This window comes from Trichechus manatus, unplaced genomic scaffold, assembly GCF_000243295.1.
Source record: "Trichechus manatus latirostris isolate Lorelei unplaced genomic scaffold, TriManLat1.0 scaffold00047, whole genome shotgun sequence".
In the NCBI taxonomy this organism is placed as follows: Eukaryota; Metazoa; Chordata; class Mammalia; order Sirenia; family Trichechidae; genus Trichechus; species Trichechus manatus.
In genome coordinates, this window is record NW_004443983.1 from 6,349,287 (window position 1) to 6,364,969 (window position 15,683).

General features: G+C 40.9%; 1 protein-coding gene across 1 annotated transcript in view; it reads left to right on the top strand.

Annotated features, from left to right (window-relative positions):
* The first annotated feature begins 5,972 nt into the window (after positions 1–5,972).
* TICAM2 (TIR domain containing adaptor molecule 2) overlaps positions 5,973–15,683 on the top strand; it is a 30,540-nt gene continuing 20,829 nt past the window's right edge. Inside the window, exon 1 of the mRNA XM_023731953.1 lies at positions 5,973–6,174. The gene's annotated coding sequence lies outside the window, so the exon portion shown is untranslated. The remainder of the gene's footprint in view (positions 6,175–15,683) is intronic.

Genomic DNA, 15,683 nt, shown 5'->3' on the forward strand with positions numbered 1-15,683 from the left:
ATATCATAGATCATAATAAAAAATTTTAAATATCCTTGTCATAACAGTGAGACTTTTATGCAAAGAGAATTTTATTTGTGCTTACTAGCGTGTAGCCAAAGGCAATATCCTATTAATGATATTTTGAATGATTCTAGCATTTAAAGCAGCTTTCCTAACTAGTATGAATAAAATATGAGATTCTATGAGCTTAGCAGAAAGACATATTTATAGTAAAATATGTAATACTTACAAAGCTAATACTGGTCTTATCCTAACATATTAAAGATACATAAATCTAAAAATAATGTTTTATAATTTGTAAAATCATATATATATTACATATACATCGATTTCTTTGCACTATGGAATATAATCCTTTTTTTTTTAATTAGTAAATTTATTTATTTCTTTTCATTCAAAAACACGAATTGTTTTGTTACTTTGGTTGCAATCCCTGCAGTGTATCAGCACTCTCCCCTTTCCCTTTCCACCCTGGGTTCTCTGCATCCATTCATCCAGTTTTCCTGTCCCTTCCTGCCTTCTCACCTTTGCTTTTGGGCAAGCGTTGCCCATTTGGTGGAACACTGAGCTTTAATAGCGAGCAGTAAGCAAGTATGTTCTTTGTCCTGGAAGGAGATACTACAGCATATCTCAAGTTGTTCACTGCAAACACACCCTGAGAAATGACCCAGGTAAAGAGTGGTCAGAGTCTTGCATTCTTGGCATATCCGGCAAGACATAGAGGGGCAAAAGAAACCCAGAGTATTTAATTTTCATTTTGCATTTAAATTAAAAAAATTGTAACTTTATTGGATTGAAGTTGTTAATATCATTCATCTGTTGCATTGTCTCCTTTTTATTTCTAGTGTTGTTACTTATGTCTTCACTCTTGTCTCTTTTTTTCTTAGGCAGTTTAACCAGTGGTTTAATTTTGTTAGTCTTTTCAGAGAACCATCTTTTTGCTGTTGTTGACTCTTTTTTTTTCTATTTCTTTAGTTTCTGGTCTTATTTTTTATATTTCTTTCTTTCTTTTACTTTATTTGAATTTGATTTCCTGTTGTAACTCCTTGATTTGACTGTTTAGATAATTGATTGTCAGGCTTTGTTTTCTAATATGTACATTTAAGACTTAATAAGACTTAATGACAAGTTTTGACATGTAGTATTTTTACTAACATTCAGATGAAATATTTTATGATTTTTATTATGGTTTATTGTTTTATCCCATGGGTTATTTAGAAATGTATCTCTTAATTTTCAAATGTATAAATTTCCTAGTTATCTTTTGGTGTTTGATTTTCAACTTAATACTTTGTCAGAGAACATACTCTTTCTTTTGAAATTTATTGAGACTTGCTTTATGGTCAAAAATATGGTCAAATTTTGTTCATGTTTCGTGTGTACTTGAAAAGAATATGTATTCTGAAATTGTATTTGGTGTTGTAATTTATATATATTGATCAAGTTCACCAATAATGTTCAAATCATTTACATCCCTACTAATTTGTGTGTGTTATATCCTTTCCCTGGGCATATGTGAGATATCCAAGGAAACTGTAGAGTAAGCTGAAGAGGACCAAGGATCAAGATCTTGAAAACACCAGTGTTTAATGCATCAGATTTCAGGAGTGTGAAGCCACAGGCAAAACATGTTACATCTCAGAGAAGTCGTCTCTTCCCTGATTCAGTTAGCACCCTTCCCGCTTACTCTGCTTTATCTTGTTCATTCATTCATTTATCCATTATCAACTAATGGATCTGAAATTGTTTATATACATGTCTATTATCTGTCTTTCCGACTAGACTCTGAAATCTTCATGAGGACTGGGACTATGTTTTGTTCATACTATATCCCCACTGTCTAGCACTTAGAAATTACTAAATATTTGTGACATAAGTGACTGGTGTGTTTTCTTAAAATACATACTTGAAAGTCTGGGGGAGAAATGTTAAGTAACTTAAGTCCTAACCAATTTAAAATACTTTATAGTACAACATATATGAATATATTATGAAGATCAATGCAAAATTTGGTTAAATTTTAAAGATAAAATGTAACAGTTGAAGTAAATTTTCCTTTGGCATTAGGGACTGTAGACTCATTCATGCATGAGACCTGGGTGGTGAATGCAAAAGTACATGTTTATCACCGCTATGATTAGTGGTATTTCAATGCAAAAATTTGAAAAGCACTGATACAAAGGGTTGACAGAGGAAGAAAAGCAAGAAAAGAAGTCAAAAAGAATTTTAAAAAGTAGGATGAGAGTAAAAGCAAAATGGGATTGTTGACATCAAGGAAATGGAGTATTTGGAGGAGACAATTGTCAACTTTGTAAATTGCCAAAGACTCCCAGGGGAAATCAGAGCAACAAAAGTATCATCAAAGAGGCCACTGCTTACCTGAGCAGTTTAAGTGGAATTGTTAAGGAGTGTACAAATGGTGGGGTCAGATCTCTTCTAACTTCATGCCAGGGAGGATAATCAGCATCAGCCCAAAGCTGATTCCCATGGGGTAGAGGTCAGACATATCTCCACCTTCCAATCTTTTTTTACCAATTCTGACAGCAACTATCCTTCCCACGGCACTCTCTGCTTCTCTGCTGAGTTCGATAATTCATTGCAATGGCCACACAGAGCTCACAGACCATACTCAAGATTATGGGGCTTATTAGGGAAGTAACGAGTTACAATTCAGGATCAGGATCAACTTGGAAGTAACAGGAACAACTCAGGATACAGCTTCTCAATTGTGCCTGTAGGCAGGCCTCTGCCACCTGGCCCTGCTTGGACTTGGCCTCTGCCCTGCTTTGGCAGGTGTTACTGCTCTTCAGCTGGCAGATGCAGATAAATGCCTGAAGTCATCTGTCATGGATTGAGTTGTGTCCCCCAAAAATATCTGTCAGTTTGGCTGGGTCATGATTCCCAGTATTGTATGATTATGTCATCTGATGTGATTTCCTTATGTGTTGTAAACTCTTATCACTATGATGAGATTATATGTGATCTCCTATGTGTTGTAAATTCTGTCACTGTGATGATGTTACACTGATGAGGTTTACAAGATTAGGTAGTGTCTTAATACAATCTCTTTTGAGCTATAAAAGAGAGAAGCAAGCAGAGACACATGGGAACCTCATACCACCAAGAAAGCAGTGCCCGAAGCAAAGCGTGTCCTTTGGACCTGAGGTTCCTGTGCTGAGATGCTCCCAGGCCAAGGGAAGATTGATGGCATGGACCTTCCTCCGGAGCCAATGGCAAAAGCGTTCCCCTGGAGCTGAAGCCCTGAATTTGGACTTGTAGCCTACTGGACTGTGAGAGAATAAACTTCTCTTTGCTAAATCCATCCACTCATGGTATTCCTGTTAGAGCAGCACTAGATGACTAAGACAGCATCCCACTCCATCAGGAAGCCTGCTGCCCAAAGGCCCTCAGCTCTCTCACTCCCTGCCTCAGTCTCAAAAGGTATGGCCATGACCTCAAGGGTTTCAAAGGGTGGAGCCATGGCCTCTGGTGTTTCTAAGGATGGAGTTGACACTCCAATGGACTAGAATGATGGACTGGAATGGTGTGCCTGAAGCTGAGGGAGCAGAGTTGGTGTCCCAGTGGGCCTGGAAGCCCAGGGCTGAGAAATCCAGAGACTGTGGCCAATACCTAGAGTCTGGAGGGCAGCGCTGTTGTATAAATTGTCTGAGATGACGGAAGATTATTTTCAAAGCCTTGAAGGGCTAATGTAATGTGTTCTGCTGACTTGCTTGGTGTCTATTATCCCTTCTTTCCCTCCAGTTTCTCCCATTAGTAATGGAAATGTCTAGCTTGTGCCTGTTCTGCTGTTGTACCTTTGGCAGCAGATAACTTGTATTCTAGATTTTATAGATGAAGAGGAATTTCTGGATTTTGGACTTGAAGATAAGACTTTGGCTGTGATATGATGGAGTGAATATGTTTTCTATGTTGCAAGGATATGATTTTTAGGGAGCCAAAGGGTGGAATGTCCTGGTTTGAATTATGTCCCCCCCAAAAATTTGTGTATCGATTTGGCTGGGCCATGATTCCCAGAATTGTGTGGTTGGCCTCCATTTTGCGATTGTAATTTTATGTTAAAGAGGATTAGGGTGGGATTGTAAAGGGAGTATCCCTAGAGTGTGGCCTGCACCATCTTTTACATTACAAGAGATGAAAGGAAAGGGAAGCAAGCAGAGAACTGGGGACCTCATACTATCAAGAAAGCAGTGCCGGGAGCAGAGCGCGCGTCCTTTGGACCGGGGTCCCTGCGCCAAGAAGTTCCTAGTCTAGCGGAACACTGATGAGAAGGCCGAGAGAGAGAAAGCCTTCCCCTGGAGCTGACACCCTGTGATTTGATACCATATTTCTGACTACACTGGGATTTTGAAAACTGAGTAATTACTATCTACCAATGCCTACCTTGAAGACTAAGGTGCGACTGACCCAAGGCATGGTGTTTTCTGTCACCTCATATACATGCGAAAGGTGGACGATCAATACTGAAGAAGAATTGACACCTTTGAATTGTGTTGGCGAAGAATATTGAATATACCATGGACTGCGAAAAGAATGAATGAATCTGTCTTGGAAGAAGAAAAACCAGAATGCTCCTTAGAAGCAAGCATGGCGAGACTTTGTCTCACATACTTTGGACATGTTTGCAGGAGGGATCAGTCCCTGGAGAAGGACATCCTGCTTGATAAAGTAGAGGGTCAGCGAAAAATAGGAAGACCCTCAACAGAGATGGACTGACACAGTGGCTGCAACAATAGACTCAAGCATAACAATGTTGTGGGGATAGCACAGAATCCGGCAGTGTTTCCTTCTGTTGTATATAGGGTCTCTCCGAGTCCGGACCGACTCGAGGCCACCTAACAACAACAACAAATGCTTACCTTCAATGGCTGTTACTGTTTTTGTTGTTGGGAGTGGGGAGAGTAAATAACTCTTGGCCCTACCTCTGAGCCCCAGGTATGGACCTTCAATCCTAATTTAGTATCCATGGTCTCTGATGTCTGGTTATTGGGTTCCTCTCCTTTAGCAGGGGGGCAGTAGGGATTGCCGGAGGATTAAGAATGGGGGGAGGGGGAGGGAGTAGTTCTAGACTGGGCTCTTAGGGTATGTCTGGGATTGAGAGCCAAAGGTGGCTATGATAGGATCAAGTATTTGGCTTTCTAAGGCTTTTTATACTTCTTGTACTTGTTTTGTTGTTCTTGTTCTCCCTTAATATTCAGTGGAGCTTCAGTCTGTTTTTGTGGTGGAAAAGAAACTTGAAAAAAGTTCTCAGGGTGGTTTTTTGGGGAAAGTGGTGATGCACCCTGCACCTGCATGGGTGTGGTTGACTGCAGTAGTCAGTGAGAGAGCCCTAAAGGGAAAGGAAAAGTCAAGGGACCATCTTGGGGGACCGGCAGTGTCTCGGAACCTCGGAAGGGTCTACGATTTTTTGGGTAAGACCAGATGTTTCCTTCCCTGTAGGGTTAAAGGTCTAACGACCTTGGGAGGACCAGGCTTTGCTGGGGGCTCCGTGCTGGGGCGTACTGGACAGGCCAGAGTCAGAGATGGATTGTAGCCCCAACCCCAGCACCCAGGTCTGTAAAGAGCAGACTGAAGTTCTTTCCCTCTGGGCCTCGAAGTCGCGGATTATGGGGGGAAAAGTTTTTTTTTTTTTTTAATTTTTTTATTTTTTACGAAGAAGCGCAGACAGTCCACATATCCTTCGGTGAACAGTTCCCCATCTCGATTTCCCCTTCTCCGCCCTTTGCCAGGCTTCTCCCCTCCGCGGGGTGCCCCGGCGGCGTTAACCCTGACTCGCGCGGCTCCCGGCGGCGTCCCGGGCGGAGCGTGCCGTCTCGCAGCTGCCGGGCCTCAGGCAGCCCCTCGGAGCGGCGAGGCCGGTGAGGCCGGGCGCGGAGAGTGGCCTGGCGAGCGACAACCTCCAAGTTTAAGTGTCAGCGCGTCTCCAGGAGGGCGGGGTGGGGACTTCCCGGTTCCAACTGCCGCGCTTCGGGGCTTGGCGGGCTCGGCCGAGCGCAGGGGACGGTGGCGGTGGGGACGGGCTTTGTGGCCACCACGTCCTGGACAAACTCCCCCGCCAACCCCGAGGGGAAGTCACACATCCACTGGGTTCGCTCAGTGGAAGAGGAAGACGAAGAAGCCGCCCGGCTGGCCGCGGCGCCGCCTGCCTTCCAGGCAAGTACTGGGACCGCGGGCGGGAGCCGCCACCGGGGACATTGGTGGGCTAGAGGGCCGGGCAGCCCCGCGCAACCCGCCCCAGGGGGCGGACCTGGCTGCGCGGCAGCGGGGCAGGGGCGCTGCTGTCTGAGAGGGTTCGGGACAGGCCCAGCTCAGTCATTGTAGTCAGTTATTCTGAAGGGAAAGTCCACACAACTTTCTGATTTTCTTGTTTCATTTTGACTAGAAAACCTGTTTTGTTAAAGAAACCTCAGAACCATAAGCAAATAGCCCAGCGTCTTAAATGTCTTAAAGGTTCTGCGTAAGCCTCACCGTCACAGAGCCAACGCTGAAGGTTTTGGATTGGGTGTCTCATTTGGCTTCTTGTCCAAAAGCGAAGTTGAATAAAAATAACCTGAGCTGGCAGCTGTGAGCTAGTTGCCACTATTACATTAGTTAGAAACTCTCTAGTTTTTAAGGCAGTAAACTGGAAAAACAAAAGTGTTACTTTAAAAAATATGATTCTTACATTTTTAACACTTTAAGTAGTGTGTTGATTATCAATGGAGTTAAACAACTCCATTTTTTAATCTAATTTTTTGAAATCTTGCCTCTAACAGTAAAGAAAAAGTTCTTTACATCAAATCAGAAAATAGACAAGAAGGTATAGAATAATGATTTACCTACTTTTTTTTTGCTGGTTTTTGTGTGTGGATCGCTATGAGTCGGAATCTACTCAACCACAAAGGGTTGGGTTTTTTTTTTTTCTGGTAAAAATATACATAACAAAACATTTGACAGTTCAACCATTTTTACATGTATAATTCAGTGACATCGATTACATTCTTCATGTTGTGCAACCGTTATCACCATCCTTTTCCAAATTATTCTACCATCATTAGCATAATCTCAATCAGGGACAGGTTATCCAATAGGAAAGGTAAACGTGGTGGTTAGCCAACAATAACACACTTGAGGGACGTGCTTCATAGTTCAATCATGTATAGGAGACTAATGGGCACAGCAGCCCAAAAGCAAAGAAGAGAAGGCAGGAAGGGACAAGAACATTGGACAAATGGAAACATGGAACACGGCGTGGAGAAGGGGGGAGTGTTGACACATCGAAGGGGTTGGCAACCAGTGTCACAAAACAGTTTGTGTATTAACTGTTTATTGAGAAACGAATTTGCTCTGTAAGCTTTCACCTAAATCACAATAAAAAATTAATTTTTAAAAAACCTAGAAAAACAAACAACAAAAACACGGTGTTTACCTTGCTTACCAGATCATCTGTAGTGAACAATTTCACATTTTCACCACATCAGAGATTCCGCTTCTAGTTATGGCTGGCATCTGTCTCTCTTCCAACGCCACAGCACCTTCCTACTACAGAATCAAAGCCTCTTTTCAAATTTACAGCTTCTAACAGGGGGATGACCCATGTGAAATTGGTCACTACAGATTAGTAAGTAAGCACCAGTAAACTGGTGCTTACCTTGCCTATGGTAATCCAATCCTGATCTCAATGTTCCCTAAGCAATAACTCCTCCATCTCCTCTCCCTCCCACCTCTGGTTATCACTAATTAGCTTTGGTTTCTGTATATTTGCTATTTCATATGAGTGAGGTCATGCAGTGTTTGTCCTTTTGTGACTGACTTATTTCATTCACTTGGCATAATGTTTTCAATGTTCATCCATATTGTAGCATGTATCAAGACTTCATTCCTCTTTGTGGATGAGCAATATGCCATTGTATGTATATGCCACATTTTGTTTTATCTATTCATCTGTTGATGGACATTTCAGTTGTTTCCACCTTTTGGCTATTGTGAATAGTGCTGCAGTGAACACCGGTGTATGGGTTTCTGTTTGTGTTCCTGCTTTCGTTTCTTTTGGGGATATACCCAGGGTTGGGATTTCTGGGTCATATGGTAGTTCTATGTTCAACTTTTGAGAAAAACTGCCAAATTTTTCCATAGTGGCTGTACTGACTTACTTACTTTTGAAGCAAAGTAAATGATGTTGCTCATGTGTCCAGTTGTATGAAACTTGAAGTGTAAAGTACATTTATACTGTTGAATCATTTACACCTCATCTGTTGAGGCATTTGCACCTCATAGTATGTTTATTTATTCATTTAAAAAATATCTGCTGATAAATTTCTAGGCTTTAAATAATCCCCCCAGACCATACATCACCTTCTAGGTCCCACCCCATTTCTTTTTATATATACACTGTCTGAAAGACTTGCCTCTACTCTCTATTTCCACTTTTCCTATTTCCTCCTCCACCTTTTCATCTCAGACTTGGTGTTCCCATTCCCCCAATTGTCAATGTCATCAGTGATCATCTTGCCAAATCCAATGTCTATGCACAGTTCTCGTCTTTCCTGACCCCCTCAGTAGAATTTGACCCAAATGATGACTCCCTGTTCCTTGATATTCTTTCTTTGCCAGGTCACTACATTCTCTTGCATTTCCTTCTACCTCCCTGGTCACTCCTGTGTCTCCTTTTCTCAACCACTAAATGTTAGAGAACCACCAGCTGTATTCTCTTTCTAACCATACTTTGTTAGTTGCTGTCTAATTCTGTGGCGATACATGCTCATCCTATAACCTGATGACTTTCAAATTTTTACCTCTAGCTTTACGTCTCTCCTGAGCTCCAGACACATATATCCAGCTTCTTATTCAACATTCCACTTGAATGTCTAATAGGTATTTAAACTTAGTATGTCCAAAACAGAATTACTGATACCACACCCACCCACTCCTCCTTTATGCCTCCCCCTTCCTTATCTCAGTACAGGTTACCACCACCATTTAACCAGGATGAAACGCTAGGCATTATCCTTGACTCATCTTTTTAGCTCAGACCCCACATCCAAACATCCAGCAAATTCTGTTGACTCCACCTTAAAGAGGTATCTCAAATCTAACCATATCTATCTCCCTCTCTAACCTAAGCCACAATCTTCTCTCACCTAGAGTACTATAAAGTCTCCTATTTAGTCTCCCTGCTTCTGCCCTTGCTCCTCTCCTGTCTTTCTCCAAACAGCAGTGATTTTTTTTTTTTTTTAACGTAATCAGAGCTTTCACTTCTCTTCAAAACTCTCCAGTGACTTCTCATCAGAATCATAAAAGTCAAATTCTTACCATGGCTTCAAAGCCCTGTGTGATCTAGCCTCTGACTACTTCTCTGATCTCATCTATCTTCCCTCTCAGTCACTCCACTGTAGTGACACTGATCTTCCTACTGTTCTCTTTGCCTGCAGCAGACCCCTGCTGGACCATCCCAGAGTGCTCTCCCTCACTTCCCTCACTTTCCTGTTCAAATGGTGCCTGCTCAGAGGCGCCCCTGTGTCCATCCTACCCTCTCCTCCCCAACCCATCAGATCCTTTTGTATGCCATTATACCTACTGCCATCAAGTCAATTCCAATAGCGACCCTATAAGACAGAATAAAACTGCTCCATAGATTTTCCAAGGCTGTGATCTTTACCGGAGCAGACTGCCACATCTTTCTCCCAAGGAGTGGCTAGTAGAGTTGAACCTCCAATCTTTCAGTTAGCAGCCAAACACTTAATCCTTGCAGCACTAGGGCTCCTACGAGTGCTATTAACCGTATATTAATTTCCTAAAGCTGCCGTAACAGAATAACACAAACTTGGTGGCTTAAAAGAACAGAAAGTTATTCTCTCAGAGTTCTGGAGGCCAGAAGTCCAAAATCAAAGGGTGGAATAGGAGTACCTCATGGGCAGATAAGACCACCTGCTTGTTTCTTTTCTATTATTTCATTACGAAAGTAATTTATGCTTGCAATAGAGAATTTGCCTAACTCTAGATGAGGATAGTGTGATACTCTGATCTGCTTAGAATTAGAGGGGAACCCATCCCCACTGCCTTTGGCCCATGTAGAGTGAACGTGAAAGGCCACACACAACTGTCTTTCAATCAATAAGTGTGTACTGAGTGCTCATGATGTGTCAAGGTATTGTACCTGGTGCTTTAGGACATGGGTCTCCAAAATGAGACTCTGGTTGTGGGAAAAAAAATGTAACTTCCATTTCTAATTTTTATCTTAAAAAAAGGAAGAAATTCAGATCGATTAACATTTAATAGATTAATACACTAGTACAAATTTTAAATAAATATACAAATATCAGAAGTTTTACAAACAGGAATGTGTGACCAAAAAAGGTTAGAGACCGCACTTGGGAATACAATTATGAGTCTCACAAGGCTTTTGTGCTAAGTTGACTTTTTTTGGGTATTTAAAGTAAAGGGTCTCAATTTATTACCGGAATAGGAAAAGTCAGTCTCATTCAGATTTATATCAATTAGACCTGGAGACACAACTGCCTTATACAAGGTGATTCTATAATAAACAGTGAGTGTGGTAAAAGCAGAGAGGAGGGAGTGAGGCAATCACAGACAGTCTCGTGAAAAATGTGGAAATTGAGTCTGTCTAGTTTTTTGACAAACTTCCCATTTCTCTTCTTTTTGTCATTAAAAAAATGAATATTTCCTTATCGTTGTTGTTGTTAGTTGCTGTTGAATCGATTCCAACTCATGGTGACCCCATGTGGCCAGAGTAGAAATCTGCTTCATGAGGTTTTCAAGATATGACCTTTTGGAAACAGATCGCCAGGCCTGTCTTCTGAGGCATCTCTAAGTGGATTGGAATCACCAACCTTCCATTTGCACTGCCCAGGGACTTCAGCTCCTTACTTTAAAACAAACAAACCCGTTGCCATTGAATCGATTCTGACTCATAGTGACCTTATAGGACAGAGTAGAAATGCCCCATAGGATTTCCAAGGAGCACCTGGTGGATTTGAACTGCCAACCTTTTGGTTAGCAGCCAAACTCTTAACTACTACGCCACGAGGGTTTCCAGTTCCTTACTTTAGAGGTCCTCAAATATGGCAGTCTGACATAACTAAGATACAGTCAACTATCATTATAAAATTTTCATTTTAAATTGGAAGGTCCTGTGACCACCTATTATTTGGACATAGATTGCTCAGGTCAGAAATGTATAGAAATAAAGGGAGGACTTTTGAATAGGTATGCACTGTAACTAAGATGGGTGTGGTAGACACCAGGTCTCTCGTTACAAAAAACAGTGCTGCTCATAAATAGCTGGTTTGTTATCTTTTGTGAGCTGAAAATCTTATAAGCAATTTTATTCCTTTTTTTTTTTTTTTGCTTTAGCTCTTAAGAAGCTTGAAGTCCAATTTGCATCCCGTATCTATAGGGTCGCTATGAGTCGGAATCCTGCTCGATGGCAACGGGTTTTTCTTTTTTGGTTTGGATCAGGTGACTGTAAAGGACTTCGCAGTGAACATTTCCATGCATTAATCTAACCTCTGGCTTTTTTATTTTTCTATCTATATCTTCTTTTCACTGCGTTTCTCTCACTTGTATATTTTTATCTTTTTTGTAACCTATTTCAGAAGCATTGTGGAATGAGGTTGAGATATGTTGTTGTATTCTGTCCAGTTAATTCCAACTCATAGCAACCTTGTATCACAGAGTTTATAGCAACTCATAGCAACCCTATATTACATAGCAAACCATAGAATTTCCTAGGCTGTAATCTTTACAGGAGCAGATCGCCAGATCTTTTCTCTTACAGAGCTGCTGGTGGGTTCCAACTGCCACTTTTCGGTTAGCAGCTAAATGCTTAACCATTGCACCACGTATATTAAAAAGGCAAGGGAGACAGGGAAAGAGATGAATGATGGGGGTGAGGGTGGAGAAGTGACAGTCACACTGACTCATCCAAAAGCATCAGATTGACTGAAATGCTGCGTATTTCAGAACCTCTGTGTACTAGCAACTCATTTCATTGGTGTCCCTGGAATTATTGCCGTAGTCCTGTTTTGACAAGATCTTTCCCACTGACCCTCCGGTGTGGGCTGCTGTTACATACTGAATGTCATTCTCTAGTATTCTGTGAAGATTATGGTATACTTAAAACATTGTTGGTTGCTAGGACTCGCTAATATTAGAAATGCACAACCATCTTTGTTTTGAGCCTCATTTTGATAAGAGGTACAGTTTGCCCTTAAATTTCATGCTTTACAAAGTCTCTTCCTGGTTTGAAGAAGATTTGCTCTTTAATTCCAGTTCTCATTTTTAAATATAGAAATGAAAGAAAAATAACATCCAGTTTACCGAAAGGAATATGCAATAATTTGCAGTTCCTTGACAATTTTTTTGCTTCAACAGAAAGCAGTAGTCTTTGAAGACTTTCAGAATGGTACCAGTAACAGATATTTTCAATGGGAAGAAGAAAAAATAAGGAGCTGGTTCAGAGAACATTATACATGTTTTTAAGATTTACAGTGACTAAAGCAGTATCAGAATTGTCAAGTTTTTATAGAAATATTCAGTTTTCTGAGTCAAACAACCAAAAAGAAAAAAACAGGAGATGGAATACAGTTAAACCAGCAGATGGGCTGGAATGTGCAGATATGGCACATAAGGAAGATACGACCTGGGTATCAAGTTCGCATGACCTCTATTTTAAAATATGAAGCCTAGAGAAGAATTTTTTGTTTACTAAAAAAAATACTTTTTCATATTGTATAATTATTGTAGAAAAAGGATATATGTGTATATATGTATATATATATACACATATATATACACATATATATACACTCATACATCTACTGTCCACAGATAACCAATGTTACCTATTTGATATACTTTTTTGCAATCTATCTTCTCTGTATTTTGTTTTACAAAGGTGAGATAATACTGTCTATGCTATGGTATTAAAAAAACCCGTTGCCATCTAGTCGACTCAGACTCACAGCAACCCTACAGTGACCCTATAGGACGGAGTAGAAATGCCCCATAGTGTTTCCAAGGCTGTAATCTTTATCCATGGAGCTCCTGGTGGGTTTGAACCGCCGACCTTTTGCCTAGCACTTCAGTGCTTAACCATTGCGCCACCAGGGCTCCTTATGCTATCGTATAGTCTATTTTTTTCACTTATTATTATAGAAGCATTTTTTCATGTCATTAAAATTATTCATAACATTCATAAACATTTTAATGGTTTCATAGGATTAAATTATATGAATCACATGACATAATTTATGTTGATGTTCCTCGGTTTTTGGACATTTCGATTGTCCATTCAGTAAAATTTTGACTAGCTTATAATACTCTGTACAAATTCTCTAATGATAAGAAAATATAGTCATTTTACTCATACTTCAAAATTACAACACAATTTCTCTATAGATCTTGTGGTTGAGAAACTAACAAAAGACTCATGAAAACCCATGGAGGAGGGGTGAGCCTCAGGGAGCAAAGAGCAGAGAGGCGTGAAATGAGGTGGAGCTGAAGAAGCCAGATCACGCAGGGCATTGTTTGTCATATTAAGACATTTTTATTCTAAATGCAATAGGAAGCCAATGTAGGGTTGTAAAAGAGAGTAACTTGATCAGATATATGTACTGTATTAAAAAAGATCATTCTGGCTACTGAGTGGAGAATGGATTAGATTGACCAAGAGTGAACACAGGATACCAGTTAGGAGACAGTGAAGTAGACCAGGTGAGAGACATTGATCTAGAGTAAAAATGTGGCACGGAGGAAAAGTTGAACAATTTGAGATGTATTTTGGAGGTTGGATAGACAGGCCTTGGTGACAGCTTGGAAACAAAGGTATAGCAGAGGAAGAGGGAGATGTCGGCGAAGCCTCAGATTTCTGGCTATATTAACCGGTCAAATGATGATGCCATTTACCATGAAGGAGATGTCTGAAAAAATGAAGTGGAAGCTACCTTCCAGGCCAGCAGAAGACAAGTTAAGAGTGCTGTGCAATATACATTGCGTAAGAGATATGGACAGGATATTATGGGCATACAGAGTAGGAGTACTTAATTCAGCCTGGAGATGAAAGGAAATATTTTCTGACAAATATAGTCCATGAGCTGTGTCTTGAAACATAAAAGGAGCTATTCGTGTAAGCGGGTAGGGGTGGGAGGAGTATAATCCAAGCAGGTGGAACATGGAGGCAAGAAATACTGTGACATATTTGGACAATTACAAATAGTTAAATATTGTAGCTCTGAAGAGACACTTGAGAATGTGGAAGAAGCAGATTCAGATAAAACCTGGGACTGGATCATAGAGGGCCTGGATTGTTATCCTAATAAGTTTGAATTTTTTTCTGGAAGGTATAAGGGAATCTTTAAACAAGAAAATAACAGGATCCGGTTTCCATTACAAAAAGATCTTTCTGGAGATACTGCAAAGGGGAGAAGACTGGGAGGCAATGAGATCAGTTAGATACTGTGGGAATTTACAGTCATCTAAAGATGAATGATTAGGTCTTGAACTAAGGATAAGCTTGGGCATGGAGAGAATGAAAAAGTTTTTTTTTTTTAATTGTATTTTAGATGAAGGTTTACAAAACAAACTAGCTTCTCATTAAACAGTACACATAATGTTTTATGATATTGGTTAACAACCCCACAACATGTCAACACTCCCGTCTCGACCCTGGGCCCCCTATTGCCAGCTTTCCTGTCCCCTCCTGCCTTCTCATCCTTGCCCCTGGGCCGTGTGCCCCTTTAGTCTTGTTTTCTTTTATGGACCTGTCTAATCTTTGGCTGAAGGGTGAATCTCAGGAGTGACTTCATTACTGAGGTAAAATGGCGTCCAGGGGCCATACTCTCAGGGTTTCTGCAGTTTCTATCAGGCCAGTATGTCTGGTCTTTTTGTGTGTGTTAGAATTTTGTTCCACATTTTTCTCCAGCTCTTTTTGGGACCCTCTGTTATGATCCCTGTCAGAGCATTCAGTGGTGGTAGCCTGGCACCATCTAGTTGTGCTGGACTCAGTCTTGTGGAGGCTGTGGTAGTTGTGATCCATTAGCCCTTTGGACTAATCTTTCCCTTGTATCTTCAGTTTTCTTCATCCTCCCTTGCTCCCGAAGGGGTGAGACCAGTGGAATATCTTAGATGGCTGCTCACAGGCTTTTAGGACTATTCACTAAAGTAGAATGTAGAACAACTACGTTATGCCAATTGAGCTAGATAGATGTTCCCTGAAACCATGGTCCCCACGGCCCTAAGCCCAGCAGTTTGGTCCCTCAGGGAGTTTGGATGTGTCTGTGGAGCTTCCATGACCTTTCCTTGTACAAGTTGTGCTGGCTTGCCCAGTATTGTGTACTGTCTTACCCTTCACCAAAGTTACCACTTATCTATTGTCTATTTAGTGTTTTTCCATCCCCACCCCTTCCCTCCCTCATAGCCATCAAAGATTTCTTTTTTGTGTGTAAACATTTTCATGAGTTTTTACAGTGGTGGTCTCACACAATATTTGTCCTTTTGTGATTAACTTATTTCACTCAGCATAACCTCCTCCAGATTCATCCATGTTATGAGATGCTTCACAGATTCACCATTGTTCTTTATCGTTATATAGTACTCCATTGTGTGTATGTACCATAGTTTGTTTATCCATTCATCTGTTGATGGGCATCTAGGTTGTTTCCATC